Below are 8,001 nucleotides of genomic sequence, written 5' to 3'. Positions count from 1 at the left end.
GGTTCAAGCAAGGATCCCACCTAAGCCTCCTGAGTAGCTGGGACTACAGGCGTGCACCACCACGCCCGGCTAACTTTTTATATTTTTTTCAGTATAGACAGGGCTTCACCGTGTTAGCCAGGATGGTCTCAATCTCCTGACCTCGTGATCTGCCCACCTTGGCCTCCCAAAGGTTTTCATGTTTTTAGTAGAGACGGGGTTTCACCATGTTAGCCAGGCTAGTCTTGAACTCCTGACCTTAGGCGGTCCGCCTGCCTCGGCCTCCCAAAATGCTGGGATTACAGGTGTGACCCTTCATGCTCAGCCAAGTAATTTATTTGTTAGAGCATTAGGATTATGGAAGGTTTAAAATAATTCTCATGATCTTATTTTAAATAACACACACACATTTCCCTTGCTCCCTGTAGATTTTCCCAACCTGCCTTTTTTTTTTTTTTTTAAGACAGGGTCTCACTCTGTCGCCCAGGCTGGAGCACAGTAGTGAGATCACAGCTCGCTGCAGCCTCAACCTCGTGGGGTAAGGCAATGCTCCCACCTCAGCCTCCCCAGTAGCTGGGATCACAGGTGCCGGCCACCAGGCCCAATCAATTAATTTTTTTTTTTTGGTAGAGATGGGGTCTAGGGGGAGGGTCTCACTATGTTGCCCAGATTGGTCTCAAACTCCCTGGCCTCAAGTGATCCTCCTGCCTCGGCCTCCCAAAGTGCTGGGATTACGGGGGTGAGCCATCGTCCCAGGCCCCAACCTGCCTTTATTGGAATGATCTGTGTAAAATATATCTGGAAGATGAATTCTAAAATTATGTATTTATTTAATTTATTTTGATAAATAATAAGTAGCCCAGATAAAGGCTCTGGAAAAAGAAAAATTCTATAGGCAAAATTAAGGTTTGGAAATGTCATAAATTATGAGTCACGGTGAGACTTAACTGTCTTTTTTTTTTTTTTTTTGAGACAAAGTCTGGCTCTGTCGCCCAGGCTGGAGTGCAGTGGCATGATCTCGGCTCACTACAACCTCTGCCTCCCAAGTTCACACCATTCTCCTGCCTCAGCCTCCAGTGTAACTGGGACTACAGGCGCCCGCCACCACGTCCGGCTAATTTTTTGTATTTTTGGTAGAAACGGGGTTTCACCGTGTTTGCCAAGATGGTCTCGATCTCCTGACCTTGTGATCCACCCGCCTTGGCCTCCCAAAGTGCTGGGATTACAGGCGTGAGCCACCGCGCCCGGCCGAGACTTAACTTTCAGAGCAGAACTCTTGATGCCAAACCCACACCTTGGTAGATTCTCCGTTTCCAAAATGGCAACTCCATCTTCCTGGTTGCTCAGCACAGAACTTGGGAGCATCCTGGACCACCTGCAAATCCTGCCATCGCTGTCTTTACAATACAGATGCTCCTCAACTTCAGATGGAACTACATCCACATAAACCCATCTTAAGTTGAAAATATTGTGAATTGAAAGTATATTTTTGACTTCCGGTATTTTCAACTTACCATGGGCTTACCCAGATGTAGCCCCATCATGAGTCAAGCAGTGTGCAGAACACGTATTGGTTTTGCAGTTGAAAAATCCTGTAGGTGGAAACTGTCCTAAATCGCAGACTGTAAATCGGAGATCCCTTCAAGTCTCCCTGCCTCCCTGCCACCACCCTGATCTGAGCTCCTCCTCTTCTTCCAGGTCTCTAACTTGCCGCCCTGCAGTGTGTTCTCCACATACCAGCCAGGGCTAAGATCGGCTCTGTTGGGTGCTACCAGTTGGCTGAAAGAGACACCCAGAGGCCCTCAGCTCATTCTATCAATCCAGTTCCAGGGTTCATTCTGTGGAGCCGGAGGAAGGACCTGAGGCCTGGGCCAGCAGGAGGCGCTGAGTGGTCAGCTCTGAAGGCCTGGGTGTCAGGAAGCATTCTTGGTCAGAGCAGAGAAACTGCAGGTGCCTTGTGCTTTCTTCCCGGAGAGCCCCGCAGCCAACCCTCCACCAGCGCTTTGGGTCAGACTTTCTCATGGACCCTTAGGTTGACAAATGACCCAGATTCAAGGAACCTTTCGACTTGAAGGTGTCTCCCTAGTGGGACTCCCCTCAACCCCATCTCCACTCTGACCAGGGAGGTGGTGGCCTAGGATCGACTCAGCGGGAGGGGCCTTTCTTCTTTCCCCATGGCTGGGGAGAAACTGTGACTCCCCTAAAGGGCAGCGGCAGACTTGCACGCAGAGGCCTCCTCTAAGGAGTGTGGAGAGGCCATAAGAGAAACTCAGGTGCCCTGACCCCGCCATGGAACTTCAGGAAGCAGAGCCCTGGGGTGTTTCCACCATGGTCTCGACTTTTCTCCTCTTCCTCACCCTCCTCACTTACTGGGCAGGTGCCTGGTTATGGTGGATGGGATAACTGAGGGCTCCTGGGCCTCTCTTCTCTCTGGTTTGGCATAGGCTGGTCCATGATTTTGGTAATACTGTTAATAGTTAACGTCATGAAGTGCTTACTTACTCTGTTCTAGGCACTGTTCTGTTATGGACACATTTAATCCTCATTACAACACTAGAAATTAGATATTATTATCCTTATATTACACATAAAGAAGTAGGACATATAGGCCAGGCGCGGTGGCTCACGCCTCTAATCCCAGCACTTTGGAAGTCTGAGGCGGGCAGATCACCTGAGGTCGGGAGTTCGAGACCGGCCTGACCAACATGGAGAAACTCCGTCTTTACTAAAACTACAAAAAATTAGCTGGGCATGGTGGCGCACATCTGTAGTAGTCCCAGCTACTCGGGACGCTGAGGCAGGAGAATCGCTTGAACCCAGCAGGCGGAGGTTGCAGTGAGCTAAGATCGTGCCATTGCGCTCCAGTCTGGGCAATAAGAGCAAAACTCCATCTCAAAAAAAAAAAAGAAAAGAAAGAAAGAAGCAGGACACAAAGATGGAAGCGGCAGAGCAACCTAGTTCCAGAAGTTACTTTAAAAAAATTTTTTTTGACAGGGTCTCACTCTGTTGCCCAAAGTGCTGGGATTTATAGGCATGAGCTACCACGCACAGCCTTAAATATTACTTTCTTTTTTTTTTTTTTTGAGAGGAGTCTTGCTCTGTTGCCAGGCTGGAGTGCAGGGACGGGATCTTGGCTCACTGCAACCTCCACCCCCCAGGTTCAAGTGATCCTCCTGCCTCAGCCTCTCGAGTAGTTGGGACTACAGGTGCATACCACCATGCCCAGCTATTTCTTTTTTTGTGTGTGTATTTTTAGTAGAGACAGGTTTCACCATGTTGGCCAGGATGGTCTCGATTTCTTGACCTGGTCATCCACCTACCTTGGCCTCCCAAAGTGCTGGCATTATAGGCATGAGCCACCGCGCCTGGCCCAGATTACTTTTTGAAGTTTGAAAAGGGCAATGAAATCTGAGGAACAGGACATTGACTGGCTGCATGCTGAGGCCATCCTTCTCCCGTCTGGGAGAGGGACTTCTGTCACTGTGCTGTCCCCAGAAGTGGGTGGAGCTTAAAAAGTCACAGAAGCCTAAGTGATTTGCAGGGTATGTGGAGAAAGAGCTCTTGGCAGCCTCTCCTGTGACCTGAAATCAACATGTCTTTTTTTTTTTCCTTTGAGACCGAGTCTCGCTCTGTCGCCCAGGCTGGAATGCAATGGCACTATCTCGGCTCACTGCAACCTCCGCCTGCCGGGTTCAAGCAATTCTCCTGCCTCAGCCTCCTGAGTAGCTGGGACTACAGGTATGCGCCACCACGCCTGGTTATTTTTTTTTATTTTTAGTAGACATGGGGTTTCACCATCTTGGCCAGGCTTGTCTCGAACTCCTGACCTCGTGATCCGCCCACCTCGGCTTTCCAAAGTGCTGGGATTACAGGCGTGAGCCACCACGCCCGACATCAACATGTGTTTATACTCCTTTCTTCACAAAAGAAACAACTGAAGAACAACCAGAAGGTTCCAGCATATTCTGTGAACACCAGCAAAAAACCTACGTAAATAAATGATGGCAAAAGCAAATTATTTACACAGGAGAAACGACCTCCCTGCCTCTCCTAAAATATCGAAGGATATCATAGTGATAAACACAAAGCCAATATCCATAATAAATTTTATTTTGCCCAGTGAAATAAAAGGCAAGTCAGATTACTGTTGGAATGATGAGTGGTGTTAATTTCAATTCTTTATAATATTTTCTTATTTTAAGAAGAAATACTTGTAGTGGTAATTTTGGAATATGACTAAATGAACGTGCCTTTCATGTGGAAGAATAAACAAACAAGAATATTGGGCCAGGCACGATGGCTCATGCCTGTAATCCCAGCACTTTCGGAGGCCAAGGTGAGGGGATCACTTGAGGTCAGGAGTTTGAGACCAGCCTAACATAGTGAGACCCCGTCTACAAAAAATAAAAAAAAAAAATTAGCTGGGCATGGCGGCACATGCTACTCAGGAGGTTGAAGTGAGAGGGTGGCTTGTTCCCAGGAGGTTGAGGCTGCAGTAAGCTACGATTGCACCACTGCACGCCAGCCTGGATGACAGAGTGAGACCTTGCCTTAAAAAAAAAAAAAGGCCAGGCGCGGTGGCTCAAGCCTGTAATCCCAGCACTTTGGGAGGCCGAGACGGGCGGATCACGAGGTCAGGAGATCGAGACCATCCTGGCTAACACGGTGAAACCCCATCTCTACTAAAAACTACAAAAAACTAGCCGGGCGAGGTGGCGGCGCCTGTAGTCCCAGCTACCCGGGAGGCTGAGGAAGGAGAATGGTATGAACCCGGGAGGTGGAGCTTGCAGTGAACTGAGATCCGGCCACAGCACTCCAGCTTGGGTGACAGAGCGAGACTCCGTCTCAAAAAAAAAAAAAAAAAAAAAGTCAAGGAGCATGAGGAGAGAATGGGGAGATAAAAATGTTACCAGCTAGTACAAAGCCACAAGAGCCCAAGACAGGCCCATGAGATAAATGGAAATGAGAGAAAGAACATCTCTGAGAGTTCACCACAATAACCATTCTGGAAAACATCTATCCACTCATATCTTCCTTTATTCTCATACTCATCCAATATTTTTTGGGTACCTACTGATTGCCAGGCATTGTGGATGTGAGGGTGAATGAAACAGAAAAAAAGTCTGCTCTCTTGGGCCTTATTTTCTAGTTATTTGTGATAATTATCTTGGAAAATGTATATAAAACACAAGGCACAGTGTATGACAGTCAACAAAGTAGTGGCCACCACTACTTTGATAATCATGTTGGTTTCATGTTTGCAATGACCAACAGTCAGGGGTTAACCGAAAGACCCATACACATATCCATTACTCAAATAACTTTCTATGTGCTCCAAGTTGACTTTGCCAAATAGTATGAGCAATACCCCTAATGCTGCAGGGTGCACAGTGTCTCTATAGTGATGGTGTGAGTAGTTTCCGGGGGTGCAGGTGCCACCTGCTTCCTTGGTTGTTTCTAGGGAGCTGGCACATGCTACCTTTGTGTGTGGAAGTGGCTGTGGTGCAGGCCGAGGCAGGAGGATGAGTTGGAAGCAGGGAATATCTGGGAAAGCAGTTCATCTGGCCCTGGCCTAGAGATCCCTACCCACCACAGTCCTGCTTCTACAGGGCAATAGCAGACAACCCATTCTTTTCCTCTAATCCTACTGAAATGTTTAGCTTTCTCCCTCCTTCCCTTCTTTTTCCACTCTCCCTCTTCTCTTTCCTGCATTTCCTCTCTTGACTGAGGCCTGCGTGGGGTTTGCTGGTGCACCTACTGCTTCTTCCTAGGGATCCCCTGGAGAGGATTGTCTACTCAACCGCAAGATGGGGAAGGACTTATTGAAAAAGACCCACATGACCACCACTCTCCTGAAGATTTTCCAGGGATCATTTCCCTGAACCCTCCCACCAATCCTCCCAGCCAGGTTCCTCTGACCACTCTACTTTGCTATGGGACCTCGGAAGAGTCCCTTCTTTTCCAAGAGGATTTACTAGATGCCAGGCACTGTTCTCAGCATGTAACCCTTCTAAACAAGTAACTTATTCAACATACACGTAATGGCGTGAGGTAGGGACTATGATTAACTTTGTGATTCAAAATTCTTAAATTCATAGATGAAGAAACTGAGCCACGAAATAGTGGATGCAAACCACAGTCGGCTCTCCTAACCCTGACTCAGAGGCTGTTTTGTCCCTCAGCCTGGACTGCAGGAAAGCTTCAAGCAAGCTCTCAAGTGGGTGCAGGAGGAGGAAGGTCTTATGATCTTGGGGAAATTTGGTACAGATACTTCCAGGAGCAAGCATCCTCCAATATCGGACTAAAGAGCAATACTGACTCAGGCAAGGAGAAAGTGAGTGGGCAGAGTAAGGAGGAAAGCAAGTCTGAGGTCATGGCAGCACCTGTGCCCTCACACTGCTGGAACGACATGTCACCAGAAGGTACCTATAGGATGCAATGGGATTTCATTCATCCAATCTGATCTTACACTCTGATAGTGACATGTGGAACAGCTACAGTTACATGCCTGCATGGCTACATCATAGAAAGGCACATTGTGTGGATCAGAGGCTATTAGCCAGTCAGGGTTTGGGGAAGCATCTGATTTTTTTCAGCAGAGTAAGTAACGGCACAGTGCATCAAGCCCCCAGTGCATTTCTCTGTATCTCAATCTTCCTCTATTTGTGCTTTTCTGTTCCTCTGCCTGGAGGTTTTGCCTCCATTCAGGTCTCTGCTCTAAAACAGACCTTGTGTGTACTTTATCCCAAACAGTTCCCTTTCTACCCCTCAGCAGTGGGCCCCACTCCCTCTGTCTCGCCCTTTCCCAACCTGAAAACGTGCCATTTACCTGCCAGCTTGCTTATCTGCATGGAGCCCATGCTCCACTAGGGTAGGGACTTTGAGTTATTTCTGTTGCATCCTCTGCCCTTGCAAAAGTACCTGTCACCTGGGAGGCACTTAGCAAGTACTTGTTACCTAAATGGACAATGTGAAAAATCACCATGCTCCATTCTCAGGCCACACTGCTGGAGATGACTGTATGGTTTCTGGGCTAGCCCTCTGAGCGTGATGCGGTACACAGAGGAAGGTGGGTGCACAAGGACCGTGCTGTTCTGTAAGAATCCTATGAGGAATCTGCTGGGCACTATCACAACCTGGAGTCAGGGTAGTTCGGGAGGCACTGAGGTTGCTGCAAGATGGCTCATGAGAGCAGGCAAGCTCCCTCGCCTGGATGGAAGAAGGACTCAGCAAGCGAGGCACTGAGGACCCTTCCACTAAGTAAGGCTTTCTTACTCATCTCTGGTTCCAGGAGTTACATAGGTGGAACCAGGATGCCTACAACAGAGCTTCAGCAAGGACAGGAAATAAACAGAAAGTGACAAGCGGGCTAGCAGAATGGACTGAAGCCTGTTCTGTAAACCTCTCCCACCCAGCAGTAATTCTCTGGTTTTCCCTGGGCCTGTGTGTCAGTTTGGTCCAGGCCTTTCTATGCAGCCCCTACACATATCTTGGTCACTCATAAGTTCCCCTGTGTCTGTCTTCTGTCTCCATCTACATCAGCCTTGACTGTATTCCACCTACATGGTGCTGGGGGCCTGGGCCTGTGAACCTCTGACCCATCCTCTCCTGCCAGGCTCAGGCCCAGTTCTCAGCCGCTGTTGTTGCCGGGCCCCTCCCAGGGTGCCTGACTCCAGATCTCTGCCACACATCGAGGACTGGACTCAAAGGTCTCCTCTCTGAGGTACCTTCCCTGACCTGCTTTAGCAGCCACTCCTGATTCTTCTGACTTTGCCCTGTTGTAGGGACTTCCTAAATGGCTGCGACCCATGCTTTCCATGTATGCCCGGTCTGAGGACAGCAGCACCTGGCCCCAGCACATGCTCGATGGTGATCAGCTGACTGATGGCCGCGTGCTCTGGGTTTGGTGCCAGGCACGTGCTTCCTTCCAGTCTCCCAACAGCCCCCAGAGGTGTTCAGACTCCAGCATACAGCTCATGTCCAAAGGTGGGGAAGTCAGCTAAGGACCCACTTCATTCTATC

The sequence above is a fragment of the Trachypithecus francoisi genome, unplaced genomic scaffold (assembly GCF_009764315.1).
Source record: "Trachypithecus francoisi isolate TF-2019V2 unplaced genomic scaffold, Tfra_2.0 Lachesis_group14, whole genome shotgun sequence".
Lineage (NCBI taxonomy): Eukaryota > Metazoa > Chordata > Mammalia > Primates > Cercopithecidae > Trachypithecus > Trachypithecus francoisi.
Note: the sequence above shows the minus strand (reverse complement) of the source record.